Raw genomic sequence first — 14,725 nt, 5'->3', positions numbered from 1 at the left:
GAAAATTTAAATCACGAATAATCTCAAAATATGAAGCTAACCATTTAAGTCATAGCAGACGTAAACCATTTCGAGACGGAAGCCAAAACTGTCTGTATCGCACACTTTATAACCTAGACGATATTTTAAGTTACTTGTTTTTTTAAGATTTATTTGTTTGTGTGCATGTGTGTGCGCATGTCCATGTGCAGTTATGTGTGCCTCTGTACTTCTGTGGAGGCCGGAATTGAGCTTTGGGCATTCTCTTTTCTTACTTTGCATATTCCTTTGAGGCAGGGCCTCTCTCTAAACCACGACTCCTAGCCTTACAAGCCAGCAAGCTCCAGGATCTCCCCTCCTCCATGCCCATCAGAGCTGGGGTTACAAGAGTTTGCAGGATGCACAGCTTGCTACATGTGTCAGGATCTGCACTAGGTCCTCCCAATTTCCCAGCAGACACTGCTCTTGATGGCTGGGCTGTCACTCTGGATCCTTGTTCCTTTTTTTTTTAACCTGATATTTTCTTTTCCTTGAAGTTACAAATAGGACTTTTAGACACTTGACTAGACTGCTTCTTGGTTGTTCTGAATGGATCTAGCTACTAAGTTACTCTCACAACCAAAATGCCTAAAGCATGAATTGTATTACTGTTTCAATCATCCCTATAGCTCTCCACAGGATGAGTTAATGGTGCCAACCCCACGAATGTAACTTGCTTTATTCAGTTTCCACTGCAGTGGGGAAGAAAGCTGGGATCAAGTGCATTCAGTCAGAGGCTTTGGTTCTGGACCAAAGCAGTCAGTATTGATCTGCCAGGTGCAGTAAATTTGTGGATTACAAGAATTTGGAAGGGATGTGAGAATGGGGAGTTAAATATTGAATTAATAAAAATTTCTCTCCAGACAAAAACCAATGTTCCTTGAGAACCTTTGTATCACGTGATAACACATGCCCAAGGAGCTTAAATACACTTAAAATTTCAACTCAAAATGGCTGCCGGGTAAACTGAGGAAGGTGCATCTAGCCAGCATACCTACAGATATGCTACCAAGCCTTTTCAAGGAATATAGTAAGAACTTGAGCTAAAAACAAAGAAACACACACACACATACACAAACACACATCTCTCTCTCTCTCTAATCTCTGTCTCTCTCATCTCTCTCTCTCCTCCCACTGTGTGTGTGTGTGTGTGTGTGTGTGTGTGAGAGAGAGAGAGAGAGAGAGAGAGAGAGAGAAAGGACTGAAGCAAGACTTGAGCTAAAACCAACCAACTAATTAACTCATACAATGAGCTGAAGGCAGTCCTGATTTTCTGGTCTTTTGCCTTCTTCACAGAATGGCAATACATTAAAATAAATTTAAAGGAAATTATTATTTACGTATTTGTTTTCCCAAACGTCTCTACCATCGTTCCGTTCAGCAGAAACACTCTTTTTCTTTTTCCTCCCTTGCCTACGGATAGAATGCAGGTCTCTTCCGTGGCTCTACACTTAAACTATCCCATGTATTTCTGTGCTGTGAGAGAAAATTCCAGAAATTTCATGCTCTACTTTGTAAACCCCTGGACACAGTGAGTGTATTATGCACACTATTTGATGGGTGTGGAGAAAGCAGAATTCTGATGCTAATTAAACTTCCAAAAAATGTTTTTGCAATGGCCACTAACGCAGAGCATCTGAGTAGCCAGTGACCCGGGCATGCTGTGGGCACTCGAAGCATAGCAGCGTGTCCATGTGCACGGCAAGCCATGTGTGACATGTTCCCTACAGTGCTGCTTGGAGTACCCCACCCCCACTCCCGCTCTTGGAAGCAAAGCAAGTGCATCACAAAACTGTGGTGTGTTGATCAACTGACATGGCGGCAGTGACCATGAATGAAGAGCTGGGGCACGAAATCCGCCAAAGCCAAAAGCTTGCAAATACAGTGCAAGGCAAGGTCAAAAAGGTTGCACCTTAGGCGGACTCCTTTACCGGAAGTTCAAAATCAAGGTGGGTGAATTCATACTGTGAGGTCAGAACCGGAGTCGCTACATTTAAGGAGATGGGGAGTGGAGGGCCTAGGGGAGAAATCCGATGTTAGCGATGACGTTTGCAGACTTGTCACAGAGGACGGTCACTCTGTGAAAGCTCATCCCAATGTCTGGGATTTGTGGCAATTCAATAACCAAGATTTCTAGAGGCCGGGGAGATGGTGTAGTGGGTGAAATGTTCACCGCATAAGCATGAAGCCTTGCTTTAGGGTCCCTAGCAGCGGAGTAAAAAAACTGGGTGTGGCCCCATGCGTCCGGAATCCTAGCACTGAGGGCGGAGGGTGGTGGGTGGAAACGGGAGGACCCCAGGAGCTCACTGCTGAGAGTCCAGCCAATAGGTGATCTCTAGGTTCAGTGAAAACATCCTGTCACAAAAAGTATGATAGAGGGTGTCTTAGTCAGGGTTTCTATGCCTGTACAAACATCACGACCAAGAAGCAAGTGGGGAAGGAAAGGGTTTATTCAGCTCACACTTCCACATGGCTGTCCATCACCAAAGGAAGTCAGGACTGGAACTCAAGCAGGTCAGGGAGCAGGAGCTGATGCAGAGGCCATGGAGGGATATTACTTACTGGCTTGCTACCTCTGGCTTGCTCAACTTGCTTTCTTATAGAACCCAAGACTACCAGCCCAGGGACAGCACCACCCACAAGGGGCTGGGTCCTCTGCACTTGATCACTAATTAAGAAAACGCCTTACAGCTGGATCTCATGGAGGCATTTCCTCAACTGAGTCTCCTTTCTCTGTGATAACTCTAGCTTGTGTCAAGTTGTCACACAAAACTAGCCAGCACAGAGGGCAATAGAGGATGGCATCTGCCATTGTACCTCTGACCTCTACATACATGTATGCATATCTGCACACTCTCCCACATACATGAAGAAGTTTATGTGCATGCAACATGCACACACACTCAAACACACACACACACACACACACACACACAGACAGACTCAGACATACACAATCAAAAAAAGAGAGACAGAGAGACATACAGAGAGAGACAGAGAGCTTTTGATGGCCAGGGGCTTGCTGTTCCAAGTCATGGGTGTTTAGTTCATTGGAAACAAGGAGACAAACGTAATAACCCTTCCCTTCTCTCCACTCTTCACAATGCCAACAAGTCAAGCTTAACCACGGTAGGATCTCAGTAAGTCACTGAAACATTCTGCATCGTTTGGATCTGGTTGGTGAAAGAGTGTCACACAGGGCTGCCTCTGGGTCTTTCTGGTCCTCACTGCTAGGCTGCTGCCAGCTCTATAATGCCTTCCCAGTCCTTTTCCCTCTCAGACAGACTCTCCCCACCCCTACTCCAATTTGTTCTTGTGTTATCTTTCTATCGTTTCCTTTGTCCTTGCCCTGTGCCTTGTACAGAACGTATCATAAAAATGCAAAATGGCCAAATACCAGAAATGTTCAGGATATTCTGAATTCCACGTTAGAGTCAGTGGACAAATGCCTCAAAGAATTAAAAACAAAACTAAACAAAAGAACTTATTCCAACTTGGGGAAAAGGCTTCTCATGTCAGCTTCCAACTGGAGCAAATCACAAAATTGCAGAAAGGACAAATGGGCTCATTGGCCACTCAGTCATTTAAAGGGTCATGGCTGAGGCTATGACACAAAGAATAAAGTAGAAAAGGTCTTTCAGGAAATTTTAATGAGCTGGGTAAAGAGGCTTAGAAATACATGAGTATTGGAGGTTGATAAAGTTAACTGGGGTTGGCCAGCTTGTTTTCAAAGTCCTTCAGTTGCATATATATATATATATATATATATATATATATATATATATATTCCCCAAACCTCCCTGTGACCCTCTGAGATTTGCCTCACTCTGAACCTGTCCCCACCCTTATGTCTTTTTTGTTTTGTTTTGACTTTAACCCGATGAGTACAGTTAGTACCACCCATACAGGCATGGAGTGAGGGTATCCACCTCAGGGGGTGGGTCTGCCAGGAACCTTACCTCTAAAGAAAACTGAGTGCCCCACAACAGCTATCAATTGTCTATGGTAGGGGTACTGGGCCCCGGATGCTCCATCGTGGGACAGCTACTGGCTTTCGTATTTCTTTACTGAACCTGTCCATAGTGCTGCAAAGCTGCAGAGGCCTTTCCCTCAGCATGGCGCAAATGGCTTGTGACTTTCATCTTCTACATACGCATACGCATGTGTACGCACTCTTCCACATACAACAAAGAAGTTTATGTGCGTGCAACAGCACACACTCAGACACACAGACACAGACAGACACACAGACACACAGAGACAGACACACACAGAGACAAACTACAAGAAGCACTCTACTGACTGGGCCATTTCTTCAGCCCCTGGCTCTGTTCTTGTAGAGCACCAAGCATCCAAAGAGCTAGGCTAAGAGATGAGATTTATTTAAGAACATCTGTCTGTTCTGTTTAAAACAATACTCACAATGGAAATAGGCAAGGGCCGTACTACTTTGTGCGCCTCTCTTCAGTGTTATTTCTCCTTTGTGTTATGTCTTCTCTTCATACCATTTCACTGACTAACTTAGTTCCCTGAGTGGTGGGTACCACCTACCTGCTAAGGCAGGCCTTCTGTGATAGATGGTAGACTTCCCAGACAGAAGCAAGTTCTTCAAACTGCCAAACGCAGGGTCAGTTGCTGTAATAGAAATCCTCCAAGAAGTGGAACTTGGGTCAAGGCTCCCGTCAATAAAGTGCTAGCCATACACACACGAGAACCTGGGTTTGATCCAAAGCATCCACTTGAAAAAGCTAAGCATGGGGCTGCGCTGTTGTAGTCTAGCAGTGGGAGCATCCCGGATGCTCGTCCTGGCCAGCCAGACTGGGCGAATTGAATGACTTCAATGAATCTCAAAACACAAGGCAGATGGATTCTGAGATTTGACACAGCAGGTCATGCTCTGGCCTCCTCCACACATGAACATACACACCTTCTCATACACAGATGTACACTACATACTTACACACACACAGACACACAGACACAGACACACACAGACACACACACACACACCATCCCACACACTACAGGAACCTTTATGTAGCATCCGCCCGGGATGCTCTTCTGTATCCTCAGACCTCGTTCCATCTCCTGGCTTCACCTTCAGCCTCTCTGCCTTCCGTGGGTGAATTCTGAGATGCACGTGCTTTATTATAGCGAGTGCATCGCTGTACACTAGACGCTGAAAAAAATGTGGTGTTGCCAAGGAAGACAGACACATGGAGGGAGTTTCCAAGCTGTGCTTTTAGAGAAACCCAATCAGATCTTGTTTGATTTCTTACCTCAGAAGAGTCACCATTACTCCTTCATCGCCACAGAGGCCGTACAACGCATAAAGCAATGACTCCAAGTGTCTGCTGCACTGAGGAGAGGCACACAGAGTAGTGGGGCACTCGCCTGCTTCCACTGAGAGAATTGTTTTAAGCAAAAACAGGCAGATGTTCCTAAATAAATCTCATCTCTTAGCCCAGCTCTTTGGATGCTCGGTGCTCTACAAGGACCGAGCCAGGGGCTGAAGAAATGGCCCGGTCAGTAGAGTGCTTCTTGTGGGTACACGAGGACCCAAGTTTGGATCTCTAGCTCCCATGTAGACAGTCTGACGTGGTGCTCGCTGTTAATGAAGCCAAGTTAGAATACCTGTGGCACACTGGCCAGCCAGTCTAGCCGGATAAGCTGTCTCCAAGGTCAGTAAGATAATCTGTCTCAAAAACTAAACTAAAGAATGGCTGTGGAAGATATTCTCTGGCCGCCTCATGCACACAAATGCACATACATCTTCAAGCACATGTATACCAGGAAGCACGCGCATGTACACACACACACACACACACACACACACACACACACACACACACACACACACACACACACAGAGCAAGCACACGCAAGCAGTGCGGTGATCCAGAATCCCGATCTGTGAATGCTGTCACCATTACTAACAAACCGTGAAGACTCATGGACTCACAACCGGGCCTCAGTTCCCACCACTGAAAGCCAAAGTGATGGTGACAAGAATGGTGCTTTCCACTGCAGGGGAAGGGGGAAATCCTTAAAATCCCAAATAATGTAACGCGGACATGCATTTGCTCTTTGTTTTCTTGTTGGACAATGGAGAGCGGTTTGCGCTCAGCCGAGACTGACTAGCTAAACAAAGAGACAGCTAGTCCTCCGTCACCCTCACCGCGTCAGAAAGAAAGGTGTTTCCATTTGCAGCGACAGGCCCCTTCGTAGCTGAAAGTCTTCCATTTCATTATGCGCTTTAATGTTTTCACTGAAGTGCATGTGGTTTTCAGACACAGGAAAGAAAACAGGCCGGCCTGTGGTTGAACTTTCCACTAGAGAACAAAGTACAGCTTAGAACCAGTGCCGGCAGAGAGGTCCTTCCTGCTTCAAATGTGCAGATCCACGAAATAACAGGTCCTCTCTTGGCTAGAGTGCCACGGACTGCTTCAATTGTAGGAAGTTTGGGGGAACAAGGCCTCACAGTATCTGGTACTGTGAGTGCATAGATTTATGGGTGGAGAAATAGGGCAGCTTCAAGGCCATGGGTCATTTCTCTACTAATTTGATTTCTGGGAATGAGAGGAGGGCATCTTCCTGGCTGACACTTTCCAGTTCCACCTATTCTGACTCACATGCTCCCTCCTGAAGCAAATTGACCCTGTGAAAATGGTTCTTCCTCTGGTAGTACCTGACCTTCTTAGCTAGTTTCAGGATCCCATTCCTGCTACTCTGCTTCTGACGTGTGGAGTTCATCCTAGAGGTGGAACGAATTCTCCAATAAGCATTTACAGCCCATCTGCTGAGTTTATAGTCCATCAAGCCGTAGCTTCGTAGTCAACCAGAGCTCGAGGCAAGGATGAAAAACATCATTTAAGTTTCCTGTTTGAAACATAATTATCAGACAACACATGAGATGGAGTGAGTTTTGGTGACATTCTCTTTTTAAATTAACCTTGGAAATATGTTTCCCTGATAGTTGGAATATCTAACAATACAGGGATAAACACCCTTGGCTAAACCTCACGCACTTGCCTCAGAAGCCATCTGCCTGACCTGCAAGAGAAGAATGGGCCGATACCATCATAAACGCATGGTAACCTGACTCTTCTTGTCCATTGCTTGCTGGCCACGGTAAGGGAGGGTTATAGTGAATGAAGCTCTGTAGTGTGTAGAGAGGCGTTGCTGCCAACGATGTTCATACACAAGCTCAGTTCAGAGAGCTCTGCCCCCGAAGGCATGGAAGGAAGCTAGAGAGGGTTGCTGTGCCCTCACGCTCTTATCTGGGCAAGCAAGGTATGGATGTGGTAAACACATGTGCATAGTTGGTCTCTGTAACACTGGGTGGTGGGGGGTGCTCTCCTGATTCCTTCTCAGTGATGTGGGCCCTCTATATACAGCCAGAATAACCCCATGCAAACCTCTCTTCAGGTCTCTAGAGCTCCCTAGGAGACCTACCCTAGCACCCACTCCCCAGATCTGCCCTGACTTATCTTCCTCCCTTGCTTGGTTCACAGGAGCCACCTCCCTTCTTAGCATGCCTACCAAACTGAAGTCTAGGAAATTTATAGATGGCTTCCTTCAGGTCCTGAGCTCCTCAGTTTCTCAGTGATGATTTTTACCAGTATCTTGGGAGAGGAGCTGCTATCTCGAAAGCCTGCATTAACAGAGGTTTTGGAAGGCTTTTATTTTTTTTTAAATCAAAATCAACATAAAAATCAATAATGTTAGCACAATGTCAATATTACCACTGTAACTAAAAGGTTATCATTAGAATTATACCATAGCTGGAATAGAGACTGGCAAATTCTAAGCAGTCTTCTGCTCTTTCTGGGTGCATAACTAGATACAAGCCATTTAAAGTTACGTTTGACCAGTTTTGTAGGCCCTGATCTTGAGGATATGGTTCACTTGGGAAGTTACTCATTTTGTGAGCACAGGGACCTGATTTGATCCTCAGAACATGAATGAAAATGCTTTCGTGATGGTGCATGTTTATGGTCCTCGTTTAGGGAGGTGGAAACAGCAGATCCCTCGCCTTCCTGGCCAGCCAGCTGAGTGCAATTGGCAAGTTTAACACCAGGGAGACCCTACCTCAAAAAGCAGTGGGGAAGACAGCACGCTGTGGAATAAGACTTAAAACTGTCCTCTGGCCTCTGTGCATACACACAAACGTTCGTGTGCGTCTGTATGCACATGTACATATACCAACCACATCACACCTCATAGCATCATATCACATGACACGACATCACATTGCATGACATCATATCACAAGACATTGTATGATATCACATCACATGACAGCACACCACATCACATCACATGACATCACATCACATCACATCTATGACATGACAGCATATGACATCACATCACACCCCATCACATGACATCACATGTCAATGCATGACATCATATGACATCAAATCACATGGCATTATATGACATGACATGACATGACATGACATGACATGACATGGCATCATACCACATCCCATCATCACATCAGGTAGGTCCTTCTTATCTTGACTATGAGATTGCTGTGTCTTCAGTCTTGTTTCTGAAATTAAGCCAGCACACATTAGATATAAAGATGAACTCTGACTAAAAGCTGTCATGAGAGAGAAATGAAGTTTGGTTATGAGAGTCACCCAAGGTTTGAACAGATAAGATTTGGCAATTGCTGGTTCCCATGTATCTTAGTCAGGGTTTCTATTGCTTCAATAAAACACCATGACCAAAAAGCAAGTTGAAGAGGAAAGGATTTATTTGGCTTCCTCATCACTGTTCATCACCGAAGGAAGTCATGACAGGGACTCAAATAGGGCAGGAACCTGGAGGCAGGGGCTGATGCAGAGGTGGTGGGGGGTGCTGTTTACTGTCTTGCTCCTCCTGTGCTCAGCCTGTTTTCTTGTAGAACCCAGGACCACCAGCCCAGGGATGGTACCATCATAATGGGCTGGGCCCTCCACCATTAATCACCAAGTCTTCCTACAACCCAATCTTATGGAGGCATTTTCTTAATTGGGTTTTCTCTTCTCAGATGCCTTTAGTTTGCATCAAGTTAGCACAAACTTATCCATCATACCAAGATAAAAAGATAATGGGAATAATAAGACATTAGTGTCTGACTCTTGGAACATCTTGTCTCCTGGCTCTCAGGGAGCCAAGGATGCTGGGTTTCCTCTGCTTTGCTCTGATGACTGCTCATTTCTTCAGTTTTGACCTCAAAATAGTGTTGTACTCCATCTGACTCCTTGGCCTCCTAGGCTCACTGCTTTCCCATTCATCCTGGTGACCTAGGCTCACTGTTTTCCCATTCATCCTGGTGACCTAGGCTCACTGCTTTCCCATTCATCCTGGTGACCTAGGCTCACTGCTTTCCCATTCATCCTGGTGTCCTAGGCTCACTGCTTTCCCATTCATCCTGGTGTCCTAGGCTCACTGCTTTCCCATTCATCCTGGTGACCTAGACTCACTGCTTTCCCATTCATCCTGGGTGACCTAGGCTCACTGCTTTCCCATTCATCCTGGTGTCCTAGGCTCACTGCTTTCCCATTCATCCTGGTGACCTAGACTCACTGCTTTCCCATTCATCCTGGGTGACCTAGGCTCACTGCTTTCCCATTCATCCTGGTGTCCTAGGCTCACTGCTTTCCCATCCATCCTGGGTGTCCTAGGCTCACTGCTGTTTTCCATTCACTGATTGTACCTTGTACGCCCCTCACTCCTCCTTCGGCAAGATCAAATGCCCTTTGATGTATGGTACACTCTCGACTGAGATGACAAATACTTCAAAAATTATAATGTGTACTTCCACACCTTTGTTTGGTGTGTGCCTTTTCATCTATCAGAAAGGCTCTTTCTTTGTGCGTTCTTCAAAAGCATTCTCTATTCTTCAGTACGTAGGTAAAAAAGGAATATTCTAGAAAAGGGAGGCACATGAACAAAAAATGCTAATTTTAAAAAAAAATTTGTTTGATTTACTTATTCATCTTTTAGGAAACTATTTTAAAATGTATTTCTTGATTCCTTTTTTAAGTATGGAATAAAGTTTATTCAGGACATGGGGAGGAGAGTTAAGTGGGTAGTAGGGGCAGAGAGAAAGAGAGAGGGGGTGGGGGGAAGGAACAGAGGAGAAGAAGAGTAGAGGTAGGCCATGAGCACCTGGAGAGAAGTGGGGGAGGGAATGTGGAGAGAGGGAGAGGAGAGAGAGGAGCAAGAGAGCAAGAGCTCCTTGATACTTTTGTAGATATGTTCATAGCCTCCCCCAACTTCTCCTGGATCTCCCTTCCTCCCAACTTCATGTCCTTTTTTTTTTTTTTTAATTTTCTGTATTTCTCATTTTTATGACCTAATGAGTCTCATTAGTTCTGTCAATACATGTACATGATTGTGGGACCATCCAGGGACATGGTTGACCTGCCAACGGTGACACCCCTACAGAAAGCTGACTGTCCCCTTCAGTCGCCACCTACTGTCAATTGTTCCCCAGCTAGGGGAACCTTTTCCTTCCCTCCTTACCCCTTCCAGGCCATAATGTTGATATCATGTGAGCAACTATGGCTGCTGGTCGTTCATCAGGGCAGTGGTCCTGCCGTGTTCAGAAGACAGTTTTCCTCCAGTCCTCCCCAACCTCTGGATTTTACGACATTTCTACTCCCTCATCTGTGGTGTTTCCTGAGATTTTATAAAGGAAAACATTTAATTGGGGCTGGCTTACAGTTTGAGAGGTTCAGGCCAGTATCATCATAGCGGGAAGCACGGCAGTGTTCAGGTAGACATGGTACTGGAAGGAGAGGTTTATATCTCGATCTGAAGGCAGCCAGGAGGGAAAGTCCCTTCCTGAGGCAGCTAGGAGGAAACACTGGGTGGAGGCTGAGCATAGGAGCCTCAAAACCCATCCACCCAGTGACACACTCCCTCCATCAAGGCCACACCTATTCCAACAAGGCCACACCTCCTAAAAGTGCCACTCCCCATGGGCCAAGCATATTCAAACCACCACAACATCATAAAATGCCTTTTAAACAGAGTTCAAATGCCATCTTGTCTATAAAATTTTTCTAAATATGCTTCCTCTCTAATCAAGACAAAAGCAATTTGTATGTCACTGTTTACTTCCCAATATTGCTGCATTGTGACACCTTTTGCTCTGCCCCCGACTTTCCAGTTATAAGAAACTTCTATATAGTATTGCCACTAAATACTACTACACAGCTCTGATCCAGGTCTAGCAGTATTGGCTTTCAGTATTAACAACATGCTCCCCACCACCGTTTGCAACAGAGCTAGCTTTCAGAGACTCTCCTTACTAACTATTGTGGTTTGAGTCTGCAACGTTTTCCCCATTGGCTTATCATGTGTTGAATGTTGCTCTGTATTAGATAGGGTGCTCTTAGAGGCTATGGAGGAAGTAAGGCTTATCTGGTAGGAGCAGATCTTCAGGGGAGGCCTTTGAGGGCTATACTTAGCCTTTTCTTTCATCTGTGTATCTCTGCTTCCTATCCTGCCCCTGTGTGAGTGGCCACAGCCTCATGCCTCAGCCATACACATAAGATATATATATATATATATATATATATATATATATATGCCGTCTGATAGCTCTATTCTAACCAAGATGCTCATTAGTGTTCCCCCCATATTGTTTTGTTCTCATAGGAAGCTATAACACCTAACTCTGTGACATAGGTATAATTAGCTCTCAGTAATTGGTAATATATTTGACGTGTAAGTCAAGATTTTGTGAAGCCAGAATAATTATTGCATGCAAAAAAAAGGAGATAGCTTCTAAAATAGAGGACTTAGAAATTTATCTTAGGGTTTTTCTAATCTGTCTAGAAGCCTGCTATCATGGTTCCTCCTCCTCCTCCTCCTCCTCCTCCTCCTCCTCCTCCTCCTCTTCCTCCTCCTTCTCCTCCTCCTCCTCTTCTGTTGCTTCTTCTTCTTCTTCTTCTTCTTCTTCTTCTTCTTCTTCTTCTTCTTCTTCTTCTTCTTCTTCTTTTTTCTTCGTCTTCTTCTTCTCTTCTTCATCTTCTTCTCCTCCCCTCCTTCTCCTTCTCCTCCTCCTCTCCTTCCTCCTCCTTCTCCTCCTCCATCTCCTCCTCCTCCTCTCCTTCTCCTTCTCCACCTTCTCCTCCTCCTTTCCTTCCTCCTCCTCTCTCCTTCCTCGTCCACCTCCTCCTCCTCCACCTCCTCCTCCTCTCATTCCTCCTCCTCTTCCTTGGTTACATCATCTTAATCTTTCAATTAAAAACTCAGATTTATAATTAGCAAAGAGCATTATTCCCTTTCTTTCTTTCTTTCTTTCTTTCTTTCTTTCTTTCTTTCTTTCTTTCGTTTTCCCCTCCTGCAGTCGCAGTAGTTAGTACCTTTAACACCCACACTGCTGTCTTAACTTTATTTCTCTGCTCTCTTCGGGTTCATCTTCAGTCACTCAATAAATAACTCTTTGGGACGCATCATGGGACTCATGCATGCATGTCCTTGATATCAACTTATTCTAAAGAAAAAAGGGAAATGCTGTAATTGTCAGCTTTGGTCGCTGTAACCAAGTACAAGAGGCTGAGTACTCTAAAACATGAGAACATGAGGTACCTTCTGGGACATTCTTCTTGGTTTACAGATGGCCATCTTCTAACTATGCCCCCATCCTGTCTTCCATCAAAGTATGGGTCCTAATCTTTTAATAAGAACTACAGGGATGTTGGATTGTGGTCTAGTGATCTGGTTTAGCCCATGTTGCCTTTTTAAGGACTCTAACTCCACATACAATCACTTTATGTGCTATTCAGCTTAAAGACTTCAGTGGACAGGGACATGGCTCAGTACACAGCAATCATGATACGCCAGTATTAGGACATGACTATGAGTCCCCAGAACTCACATAACATAGGAGTATGCTTAAATGTGCCTGCACTTGGTGCTGTGTTAGGACCAGAGATAGGGAGGAATGGTGGGGCTTGCTGGCTGCCTAGGTCTGAATAGAATGGGACATCTAAGAACCCCTCTGGCCCCCAGGCACACACAGGTGAATGCATGTATGTACACCGCACACATGTGCAAACACACCAGATTTTAAAGATTCCAACATACAAAGGTTTGGGGGCAGGGGTAGAAAGGACACAGTTTAGACTGTAACCAAAGATCCATGGCTGGCTGTACACTGTTAAGTGCTTTGGGGAGAGGTAGGATGAGTGTCTAGGAAAAAAAACCTCTCAAAGCAAGGAGCAAACAGGATCTGGAAGAATGAGTAGGCTTTCTCCCAGGGCAGAAGTACGAACATTTTAGGAAGAAAGTACCAGCAGGAGCAAAGGCAAGGGGCTTTGAAAGTTTCTAACGTGTGTAGAAAGCACGGAGGCCATCTCTCCGAGTGGAGTAGCAGATGCGGTGTGGGAGACGTGGGTGCTTCCAGTAGCAACCATGGTAGTCAGCACTTTGCTCATTAGTAGAAACCACAACCCCAGGGGACAGTCTGAGTAATATCAGTGCACTTGTTGGCAGGCTGTGCCTTCCGAAGGGGCTCTCTCTGCAGTCATTTACTTTGCCTGTTTGGGTGTTAAATCGCAGCCTGTTCCTGCTGATTCGTTCCCAGAGGGATTCTCACATGCTGCTGCTATTTCCAATCCAGCCATGCTGGTTTTGAACAGTTCTTTTGTGAGGAATATACTTCTTGTACAGAAGCCTCTGAAGGAGGCATTGTGAAGTCAAAATATTTGTACTGAATGCCTCAAACTGTGGCTAGACATCATATATCTTTGCCTTGCTTTCTAACTATAGAGACACGTCGGCTTTGGGGAAATAAGTTGGACTCTTCCCTTCACACAAAAATAACAGTTGGAATTAAAGCTGCTACATTTCTCGTGTGTTTCCTTTGTTTTTATTTGTATCAATATAAAAAGTGACATCTGGTAATGTCACTCTTAAATATTTTTTTAACTTGTTCCAAGGATTTTATTCAATAGAAATATCACAGTGTTATGAATGCCAACTTGGTTTTTGGCTATTACGAATCTGCTAATTTATGAAATTTATATTTGTTGTATTATCTGCCTACAGAATTGAATTCAGTTTTAAAATGATACTTTTAAAGATACTTTTATTTTATTTTTAATTACGTGCGTGTGCGTGTGCGTGTGTGTGTGTGTGTGTGTGTGTTTGTGTGTGCACATGAGGGTGCAGGAACGCAGAGGCCTGAGGAAGGCATCAGATACCCCATAGTAAGAGGTAGAGATGGTTGTCAGCTCTCTAACATAGGTGTTGGAAATCAAACTCACACGTAGTACGCCTTTGTGAGACAGGGTCTCTCCTTAGTTTGGAACTTGAATTGGGCCAGCATACCCCAAGGATTCCCCCGTCTCTGCCTCCACACTGCTTTTATTAAATGGGGATTCTGGGCATTTAACTCAGGTTCACAAATTTCCGAGGCAGGCACTTTACCGACTGACCTAGCTCCCTAGGGCTGGATATTTTCCAACACTCACAATCTCCCAATATCTGTCCATAGAGGGGACAGCAAAGGACAAATGAGGCAGAGCACCCGTGCTCCTTTACAGAAAGGGACAGGTAGTTCCTGGTAGCAAGGGGATGAGGGCAAGGCACCAGAGCAGATCCTGTTTGTCACTGCTCTGGCCAAGTAATGGCTTTCTCTGCTTGTTTTAAAAGTCAGAGAGAGTCTGGGCGACTTCAGTATAGAAAAGCAGTA

This window comes from Rattus rattus, chromosome 14, assembly GCF_011064425.1.
Source record: "Rattus rattus isolate New Zealand chromosome 14, Rrattus_CSIRO_v1, whole genome shotgun sequence".
Classification (NCBI taxonomy): Eukaryota; Metazoa; Chordata; class Mammalia; order Rodentia; family Muridae; genus Rattus; species Rattus rattus.
Note: the sequence above shows the minus strand (reverse complement) of the source record.